The sequence below is a fragment of the Pongo abelii genome, chromosome 17, assembly GCF_028885655.2.
Source record: "Pongo abelii isolate AG06213 chromosome 17, NHGRI_mPonAbe1-v2.0_pri, whole genome shotgun sequence".
NCBI classification, from domain to species: Eukaryota; Metazoa; Chordata; class Mammalia; order Primates; family Hominidae; genus Pongo; species Pongo abelii.
The window spans coordinates 73,467,636-73,478,689 of NC_072002.2; the positions used below are offsets into that span (position 1 = coordinate 73,467,636).

Below are 11,054 nucleotides of genomic sequence, written 5' to 3' on the forward strand. Positions count from 1 at the left end.
GGGGTTTCACCATGTTGGCAAAGCTGGTCTCAAACTCCCGACCTCAAGTGACCCATCCAACCTTGGCCTCCCAAAATGCTGGAATTACAGGCGTGAGCCACCAAGCCCGGCCAAGTTGATTTCTTTGTTGCTTCTAGAAGGCATACCCTCTCCTCATTGGCCCACAGTGCCTGAAATTCCTATCATTTGGCTCTCCATTCCAGATCTCTATGTTGGACATCAAGTTACAACCAAGTTACCGACAGAAATAATGGATTGAAGATTAAATGGCTTAATCAAAACCATCTAACTCTTGACAATTCTTTCATGATCAAGAAGGTGGGGGAGGAGAAGTGTGAAAAGCGTAGCCCAACCACACTAATTTCTGATTTTCATATTCATTCTTTCTCTTTCTGCCCTCCATGTTTTTATTTTGCTTTTCTGGATTTCCTTTACATAGAAGGACCACTTTCCATCTCAATCTGTTCAGAAACCCCGCCAGGTTTTCAAACCCCTAGCTCAAATGCTGGTTTCTCTTTGAAGGCTTCCCTGATACCCTCAGCTGAAAAAAAAAAAAAAAAGCCCCCTAAAAACTAGAGACCATTAGCCTCAGTGTGTTTTCCCCACATTCAGTGTCTCCCCCAGCAGCTAGACTGTAAACTGCTTGCCTGCAGGGCACCTGATGGGTTAACCTTCTTTGTTTACAGCACTGGCACACTGTATCTGTGTCTCTGGCACCCCCTGAGAAGTAAGGAAAGTTTGGTGGTTGAAAAGAATAAGCACAAATAGGTTTTCTTCAGGAACTGCAGGCCGAAGAAATGGCTACAGCAGTGGTTCTCAGAGTGGCCCCTGGGCCACGCCATCAGCATCACCTGGGAACAAGGAAGAAATGCAAATTCTTGGAAACTTCAGAATCAGAAACTCTGGGGGTGGAGCCCAGCAACCTTTATTTTAACAAGCTCTTCAGATTCTGTTGCACTCGAAAGTTGAAGAACCACTGGACTCAGAGGAAGGTCTTACACTAGGGGTTGAGGAGCAAATGAGCCTGTTGGTTGCCTAAGAGCAGGGGCCTGGTTGTCTAAGAGCAGGGGCCTGTCTGGTTGTCTAAGAGCAGGGGCCTGTCTGTCTGTCTGAGAGCAGGGGCCTGTCTGTCTGTCTGAGAGCAGGGGCCTGTCTGTCTGTCTGAGAGCAGGGGCCTGTCTGTCTGTCTGAGAGCAGGGGCCTGTCTGTCTGTCTGAGAGCAGGAGCCTGGTTGTCTAAGAGCAGAGTTGAAGACCAGGAGAAAATCAAGGTGAGTTGTGCAGCCAGGACATGAGGATAGCAGTGGAGGGGCTGGCCCTCGAGAGGGAGGGTGCGGTGTATCCAGACCTGAACTCTCAGAACTGAGCTTCTCTTCAACTTGCTGCCTGTCTGTTCGAGCTGATGTCTGAAGTCTCCTGATCAGTTTTGTCTATTTGGGCCATGCCAGGTGGGTGTGCATAGGCGGAAATCCCAATAAGGGCTTGAAACATGTTTAAATGTTTTATTTGATGTAGGTCAGGTGTTTATTCTTTCATTTTCGCCAACCCTAAGATGACGTGATTACGTTCTCCAAAGTTGGTTTACATATTTGCATTTTCAGTTTTTCTTTTTGGCAGCATTCAACCCAGAGTAACGTATCCCAGGTTCCTTGTGAACCTGCCTGTAACCAAAGCGAAGAATGTATCGAGGTACTCCAGTGTGCCTGGGAAAGAGCTGTGGGGTATCTCAGTAAAAACAAGGGGCAACAAGAAAGATGTCTGACAAAGTTCTTGGGAGCTAGCCCACAAGCCCGCTTGTGAATCTCGTCTGCTCCCTCCCATGCCTGACTGGCCTTTCTCCCTATTCATTGTGTACTTTTATCACTGACCCCACGCAATTCTAGCCCACAGTGCGATCCCTATCCTGGAAACTACACTTCTTCTGAATTGGCCCAAAGCTACTGCCCCTGCTCAGCTCCTCCAAAGGCTAGTCCACCTCAGAGAGTTTTCACCTCCACTCCCGCCTTCACCTCTCTCAATGCAAGACTCGACTATAATCTTTGAGGAAAGGCTGGGCGTGTGCCTTCATTTTCATAGTTTTCATCATGATCACAGGCCTTTCATTACTATGGATTCCCAAACACTCATATTAAAATACGGTAATGATATGTATTAAAAAGCATTCCCAGAGGATGTTGATAAATCTCTACTTCTGCTTTCAGATAATAAGCATCAATTATCCATCCACTATTTTCAGTAAAAAATTTTTTTTTCTTATTTATCATAGATACATTCTAAAATATAATCTTTTTTTCTTATTTTGTTTTCAAACACATTGTTTCCAAGTATAGAATTTTTCTCAAAGAATCTAATTGTGTTATGTTTGATTATTGCACTGATGCAGGTAATGTATAGTTTCTATTACTTTATATTTTATTTCTTTTGTTTTATTTATTCTAAAGTTTTAGCAAAAAAAAAGAGACAGAAGCTTTTAATTAAGATGAAAAACGAACTTTTGTTGAGAAACTATGATTCAACATACTTTAGGTATATTTATTCATCTAATCCCCCATCAATCCTGTTAAAGTGAATTCTGTTAGGATTTTACACATGAGTAAACTGGGGTTCAAACAGGTTGAAAAGTTATGCTAAAGTTAGGAGTCGATTCCAAATCTGACTCCAAAGCCTTTCTCAGGACCTCCCCTGCTTCTCCCACCTCCATCCAGAGTAAGATACTAACTCAACGGCATCGCCATCACAGGGCTGATACTACACGCAAGTGTTCAGGAGGCTGTTAAAAACTCATGAAATTGGAGGAGAAAAAAACTTTGCAGGTAATGACAATAGGAACTCTGCCCTACCTAAAAACTTCCCCAAATTATGATTAAATGTTTGGTAAAAACATCAAAAAGACAATGTAGGCCAGGCGCGGTGGCTCACGCCTGTAATCCCAACACTTTGGGAGGCCAAGGCGGGTGGATCACCTAAAGTCAGGCGTTCAAGACTAGCCTGGCCAACATGGTGAAACTCCGTCTCAACTAAAAATACAAAAAAATTAGCTGGGCGTGGTGGCGGGCACCCGTAATCCCACCTACTTCGGGAGTCTGAGGCAGGAGAATCGCTTGAACCCAGGAGGCGGAGGTTGCAGTGAGCTGAGACCAAGACATTGTACTCCAGCCTGGGCAACAAGAGCAAAACTCTGTCTAAAAACAAAAAACAAACAAACAAAACAAAACAAAACAAAAAAAGGACAATGTAATTTGGGAGCTAAAGTTCATTTAGTTTGTTTTAAGTCCTGATTTCCAAGATCTGAACATGGTTATTGGCCATCCATGCTTTTTAATACAGGATTTGTGAAGTTGTTGATTCGGAAGGTAACCCACAACATCCTTGGTTTCAATTCAGAAGCCACACAGCAAAAAACTCCTTCAATTTGTCCTTAGTTGATATAGAGTTATAAAACATATCACATATCTCTGGAATGACCATTCCTGGTTAATTAATCTTTAGAAATAAAGGCTACCTTTACTTAAGGAAAAGGTTGTGGAAAGAAAATAATTAGAGCAGAAGCAGCTCTAAATGCCATTCTTGCTTTTATCTATTTTTAAATGATTGCCAAATGTCTGTAACTGACACCCTTAATCAAGTCTTTTAAAGTTTAGATGTGTTCATTAAACTGTAATGTGACAGTGGTGGCATTTAATTGATGGATTTTTTTTGGTTGACTTTTTGCCTTAAATTTTTTTAAAAAATCTATTTAACAACTCGATAAATGTTTACATCAACCATTTTGAAATGCCTGATAGCTTTTCAGCAAATTGCATTACCTGTTGTCAGACAATATACTCTTGTGTCTACCCAGATAGGAGAGATTTTCAATCATTCAGTTAATTCACAGTAAAAGGAATAACTCTTGACTAAAATACTCAAATATTTCAGACAAAAGTCTCTGGGATCTGAGTTACCTGGATAGTTGACTTAACTTTTTATGTTACTTTGCAGAGCTTTACATATCACTCATTTGAGTCATTCTGTATATCTTTTCTAACTGTTAAGATAGACATGATGTGAAAGAAACTGTTTTCATTCATTATTGTCAAGACAAAATAAGCACATTTAAAAATAGCAATAATTTTCAAAAAGGGTCAAAATGGACTTAAATTACAAGACCGTGAGAGTTTGCCCACTTTAAAACCTTATATGCCCAAATATCCCATATAGCCCCTATTTGTTTCATCTCATTCTATTTCATAAGGAAACCATCTGCTTCGTTCTTTGTTGCAGAAAATGTAAACAACTATATATTGAAAGCACAGCCATTCCTTATGTAAAAACCAAAGTCTACATACTTACTTTTCAGTACTCTTTGTCCAAGAAATGTTATAGGAGGGCTGGCTCGGCTGTGGATTCCCCAGTCTGTGTGTGAGGCATTGACTGGGTGTCCGTGTTCCCAGGACAGGGATTCAAAGGCGTTTATAGGGCTCAGGGTCTTCCACAATCAGGTCAAAGCACAGATGGGTCTGCTTCCAGAAAGTTCATATCTTCCTAAGAGAGGAAATTCCATGCCTGGGGAAGTTCTGGAAGAAGAGCATTTTTTCCCCACCCTTCAGTGAACTAGGTCATTGCTGAAGCTGGAGAATATATTTTAGCATCACTGTGATGAAATTTGAGGGGCTGTTTCTGCAGTAGGTGTGACACTTGTTGACATGACACGCCGGGGAGGCCCTGGCAAGGGGGCCTGGTGAAATGCAGCCCCAGGGAGCTGATGAAACCCAGACGAGCTGTCAGTGGCTGCTGCTCAGGAGACCGAACAGCTCTTTACAAAGCCCATGCTGGACCCTGGGCTTAGTTGCTCACTCCTTAGGAAAGGAAAAACTTGCTGCCTGATAAAGGGATTAAGGCCGGAGTAACACAACCAGTTCTGGTACCAAGGTTATCAGGCATTTGAAGTACACATAGGAAACCCGTGGAGGGGGTGGTGGGGAGGTGAAAATACGAGTCATATGTTGTTCGTTTAGAACAGGCATTATAGCCGTCCTCTGAAGTTCTCTGAGAAAGGCAGAAGCCACGGAAGGAAGGCAGGATCCACCCTCCTCACCCTCCTTACCCCCCTTACCCCTTGCCTGTCTGTCTGTCTGTCTCTCTCACACACACACACACACACACCTTCCTATTTTGACTATAATAGAAAGAAAAGAACAGACAAAGATCAGAAGAAATCCACAGAAGAAATACCACAGTTCCTATTCCTTCAAATTGCCTGGAATTGTTCTTGTTGGGAAAGTAGATTTTGTAATATGGGCATTTCTTTTATTGAATTTTAGCCAAGTCCAAAAACATAGAGAATCCTTTAGCATCATTCTGTAACTAAGCCTCTCCCCAAAAATACTTTAATGTATGACACCTGGAAATTGACAGCTTAGACAGAAACCTCTTTTGAGACTCACAGAGACAGCTCAAATTAGCAGCTCCAGGGGTGACTTTGAAAGGGACATAGCTGTAAATATTCACTGTGTTGAGCACTGCAATCCTCAAAAGCAAATTGTTTTTACACAGCACAGAATGTACATCGTTATCCCTTGATGGAATGCAACTTTTCACAAGATGAAAAATCATCTAAAATGATGAAATATTAAGAAATGTAGGGGTGATGTGTTCTGTTTTTCAGTTTTATCTTCATATGAGAAAAAAGATATTAAAGCTGAGGCACTGTAAAATAATGACTGTCTCCTGGGGAACACATCTATGAAATGCCACAGAACACAGAAATTACCAACTCTTTGCAAATGGTTGGCTTTATGGAAAGCTGAGGTCTTCATAATGTAAGGTCTTTTCCAGATAAGAAAGAGGAGATAACTTCAAGTTGGGAATGAAGAGAGGAGGAAGGTGTGATGATAAAGAATAAACAAATGCTGTCACACACCACAGAGAGGATAAAGTCAAAAGTGAAGGAATGTCCCAAAGCAATAGATAAACATGATACGGTTGTGAAAGAAGTGTTGCCTGGGAGTTCTTAAATGGAAAAGTTGAAATTCACTATGAAACTTAATTTTGTTTCTCCGAAATAATTTGAAAAACCAATTCCCTCAACTCCTAACATTCATCTCCTAGCAAAATAAATGTAAAGAGCAGGTTTATATGTGTGTATATACAGATATACACACACACACATACATACACACATATACATGCATGCATACACACTTACATGCATATATATACACACACGTACATACATACATATAATGGGTTTAACTGTATTTGTTTTATTCATCTCATGAATTTGCAGCCACAGAATGTATGTTTTAATCTTAGGTTTGGGGGAGGAGGCGTGAAAGAAAATCAGAAACAGAAATCTTGGAATTAAACTCAAATTAGGCCTGTAATCCCTGCACTTTGGGAGGCCGAGGCAGATGGATCACTTGAGGTCAGGAGTTCAAGATCAGCCTGGCCAACATGGTGAAACCCCCCGTCTCTACTAAAAATATAAAAAATAGCTGGGTGTCGTGGCTCACACCTGTCATCCCAGCTACTCAGGAGGCTGAGGCAGGAGAATTGCGTGAACCCAGGAGGTGGAGGTTGCAGTGAGCCAATATCACGCCACTGTACTCCAGCCTGAGGGACAGAGCAAGACTCTCTCTCAAAAAAAAAAAAAAAAATTAAAAAAAACCCTCAAATTAGCCCAGGACACTAGTTCTGAATTTTCTGTGAATATCAAATGAGGGATGGAAGAAGTAAGACATTGAAGAGAAAAAGAAAGGCATGATGTATCTGTGCCCTGCTAATAGCATCAAAAAATACATGACTCTCTTTGTCACGTCTACTGCGAGATTGAAGACCATTCTTAGCAATCAGACTGTTGACATTCCTGAAGATGTCACCATCACTCTGAAGGGACACAGTTATTGTGAAGGGCCCCAGAGGAACCCTGTGGAGGGACTTCAGTTACATCAGTGGAGAACTCAGTCTCCTTAGAAAGGAAAAGAAGAGGCTCCAGGTTGACAAAGTGTGGGGAAATAGAAAGGACCTGGCTACCATTGGCACTATTTGTAGTCATAAACAGATCATGATCCAGGGTGCTGCACGGGGCTTCTGTTGTAAGACAAGAGCTGTGCATGCTCACTTCCCCATCAACATTGTTAGCCGGGAGTCTTTTGTTGAAATCTGAAATTTCTTGGGTGAAAAAATAAATCTGCAGGGTTTGGATGAGGCCAGGTGTTGCTCATTCAGTATCTCAAGCCCAGAAAAACGAGTTAGTTCTTGAAGGAAATGCTATTGAACTTGTTTCAAATTCAGCTGCTTTGATTCAGCAAGCCACAACAGTTAAAAACAAGGATATTGGCAAAGAGCAGGGGCTCATGCCTGTAATCCCAGCACTTTGGGAGGCTGAGGTGGGTGGATCCTTTGAGCTCAAGAGTTTGAGACCAACCTGGGCAACATGGTGAAACCCCATCTACAAAAAAAATACAAAAATTAGCCAGGTGTGTTGGCGTGTGCCTAGAGCTCCAGCTACTTGAGAGGCTGAGGTGGGAGGATGGCTTGAACCCAGGAGGCTGAGGCTGCAGTGAGCCATAATCATGCCCACTGCACTCCAGCCTGGGTGACAGAGTGAGATCTTACCTCAAAAAAAAAAAAAATCAGAAAATGTTTGGAGGGTATCTGTATCTCTGAACAAGGAACTGTTCAGCAGCCTGATAAATAAGATCTAAGAGTTGTCCAGCTACACAAACAAGATGCCAGATGATTCCCCAGACCTATGTGTGATGTTTAATAATTCAATAAAATACTTCAATTGAAAAAACATGTGAGTTTGAGATTAAAAGTAAAGACATAAAAATGTTTACCATTATTCCAAGTAAAGTAATGTAGAGTATAAGAAATTATGTTTAATCTATTTTTCTGAAACTATAGGGAGAATTTTCTTAAAACTTAACTTTAGGAAGATTTTCCTTCTAAGGAATGGAGTTGGAAATGTATTTTTGTATCAAATGTTTGTTAATTCTCTCTCTCTGAAAGGCGTTTTCAGCTTTCCCAAGTTCCAACTGTTATTTTCTCGGTTTCTTGAATGAATGAGCGCCACTTGGTTCACCAACCGCCCTAGGTCTGCTGGAGACTGGGATCAAATCAGTTCCCAACTAATCTGAACAATTAAAGCAAATTCATTAGGCTCTTACGCTGCTCTGTGCTCCTATAACGTGGACTGGGATTGGTACGTGAGAGGTTTATCTGCTCATTTTATTCTTCCTGGCATGGAAGGCCCTTGAACACTAGTGGCAAGGCTGATGGCACAGTCTTTCCCAGTAAAGCATACTCTTGGCGGAGGCTTAGTACCAATCACGTGGCAGATCAGGGACTCTGCCAGGGTCCTCAGGCCAGGCTGGAACTGAGCACGTCACTCCTGCTGCAGAGAGAACTGTCAGTGTTTGGGGAGCTCTCTGGAGCACCAAGAGCCTCCCTCCCCAACAATTCATCCCTATCCAGGGTCTAGGGATTCCTGTTAGCAGATGTGACCTGAACCACACATTTGCAACCTTCATTCAGTTATTTTATTTTATTTTTATTTTATTTTATTTTATTTTTTAGATGGAGTTTTCGCTCTTGTTGCCCAGGCTGGAGTGCAATGGTGCAATCTCGGCTTATTGCAACCTCTGCCTCCTGGGTTCAAGCAATTATCCTGCCTTGGCCTCCCAAGTAGCTGGGATTATAGGCAAGCACCACCACGCCCGGCTAATTTTTTGTATTTAGTAGAGACGGGGTTTCACCATGTTGGTCAGGCTGGTCTCAAACTCCTGACCTCAGGTGATCCACCCACCTCGGCCTCCCAAAGTGCTGGGATTACACACGTGAGCCACTGTGCCCGGCCCAGTTCATCTATTTAAAATAGCTGCCAGTCGTTCGGATAGGTCAACTAAACAGGCATTTTCCCCCCCTTAAGTGCAGTGGCAAAAGAAATATGAATGTAAATGAAACTCTGTTCTCTCATGATGTTTTTCATCCCAGGTAACATCTTTCTATAATATTCTTAATGAGAAGATGGAATTTAAAAATATTTGCAAAACAGGCCAGGCATGCTGGCTCACACCTGTAATCCCAATACTTTGGGAGGCTGAGGCAGGAGGATTGCTTGGGTTCAGGACTTTGAGAACAGCCTGGGTAACATAGTGAGACCTTGTCTCTACAAAACATCATAAAAGTAGCCCGGTGTGGTAGTGTGCACCTGTGGTCCTATCTATGCAGGAGGCCGAAGTGGGAGGACTTTCGAGTCTAGAAGGTCGAGGCTACAGTGTGCCATGATTGTGCCATTGCCTTCCAGCCTGGACAACAGAGTGGGACCTTGTCTCAAAAAAAAATTGCAAAACAACAATAAAAATGCAATTTTATCAGAATTGATATATCTGAGAGGAATCTTTCAAGCATATGAGTGTTGTTCGGAACCTGGAATTCATTTTCCCCCAGAGTAGCAAAATTATAAATGGTAGTTAGGTTTACAGACACAGAAGTATTTTATCCATCATGTTCCTGAAGGACTGTATTTGAGCTACCTAAAACCAAAATAGCAAAACCAGCTCAAAATTCAATGTAACAAAATACGAGAATCTAAGTACCTGAACAAAAAGTACCCAAGTTTCCAAGATAAAATTTGTCATGGTTCATTCTAACGCTTCAGTTTCAGTTTTAGAACAACCACAAAAATGCATTGCAACTCTCAGAACAGGAGCAAAATTCCAATTTTGTAAATATGAGGCCCTATTTCACAAATGCTAAGTAAAATTCATTAGTTAGTGTGAAAACTTAAAATGTTAAAAATATTTGCATATGTTGTATGTACTACTTTGGAACAGTTTACTTTGGTCTTTTTTCTGATTATGAGAGCGAAACATACTCATTACTAAAACTGCTGGATATTTTCATCAACCAAAGACATATAACTATTTGAGAAGCATTTATGATTGGAAAACTTCTCAGCTTTGGGTACGAACAGTGAGTCTCTGCAATGCTTTTGCCTGGAGCTGCTCCCATTCCCCCACCCTGTTCTGCTATCACAGGGGTTCTCCCAGGGCCACCTGTAAGCACTGGCATTTTCACTGCCATGGTCAAGGGGGTTCGCTGGATTTGAAGCAGTGGACAACGCCTATGCACAGCAGTGTTATTGATGGACGTGTTCCTGGCAGCAGGCAAGTGGAGTGGGATTGGGGCAAGCATCTGGCTGATGTGGGCTGCATGTGTGTGCAGGGCAGACCATGGGGAACCTGGCTATCCACACGTTCCCAGCATGTTCAGAGGAGACATGAAAGGGCCCAACAAAAAGTGAGTATCAGGCAGACTTGAAAATGGAAGAAACTTATATGCAACTTTTGTGCTTTAAAAGCCATCATGACCTGCCACACACTGGGAGAAAATATTTGCAAATCATATATGTCATGAAGGACGTACAGCCAGAATATATATTTTATTTATTTTATTTATTTTTTCAACTTTTAAGTTCCAGGGTACATGTGCAGGATGTACAGGTTTTTTACATAGGCATACGTGTGCCATGATTATTTGCTGCACAGATCAATCCATCACCTAGTTATTAAGCCTAGCATCTATTAGGTATACTTTCTGATGCTCACCCTCCCCGCCAGCCCCCAACAGGCCCCAATATGTGTTGTTCCCTGCCACGTGTCCATGTGTTCTCATCATTGAGTTCTCCTTGTAAGTAAGAACATGTGGTATTTGGTTTTCTGTTCCTGCATTGGTTTGCTCAGGGCGAGAGAGCAGAATATGTATTTTAAAAACCCATGAAACTCAACAATAAAAAGATTAAAAACCCATAGCCAGGGATGGTGGCATGTGCCTGTGCTCCCAACTACTGGGAAGGCTGACGTGAGAAGATTGCTTGAGCCCAGGAGTTTGAGACTGCAGTGAGCTACAATTATGCCACTGTACTCCAGCCTGGGCAACAGAGTGAGACCCCATCCTTTGATAGATAAATAAATAAATAAATAAAAACCCAATTTAAAACATGGGCAAAAGATTTGAATAGACATTTCACCAAAGAAAATCTATAGATGGCTAATAAGCACACGAAAG

General features: G+C 41.9%; 1 pseudogene; it reads left to right on the forward strand.

Annotated features, from left to right (window-relative positions):
• Positions 1-6,743: 6,743 nt before the first annotated feature.
• LOC100452047 (large ribosomal subunit protein uL6-like) lies at positions 6,744-7,680 on the forward strand (annotated as a pseudogene).
• Positions 7,681-11,054: the final 3,374 nt, after the last annotated feature.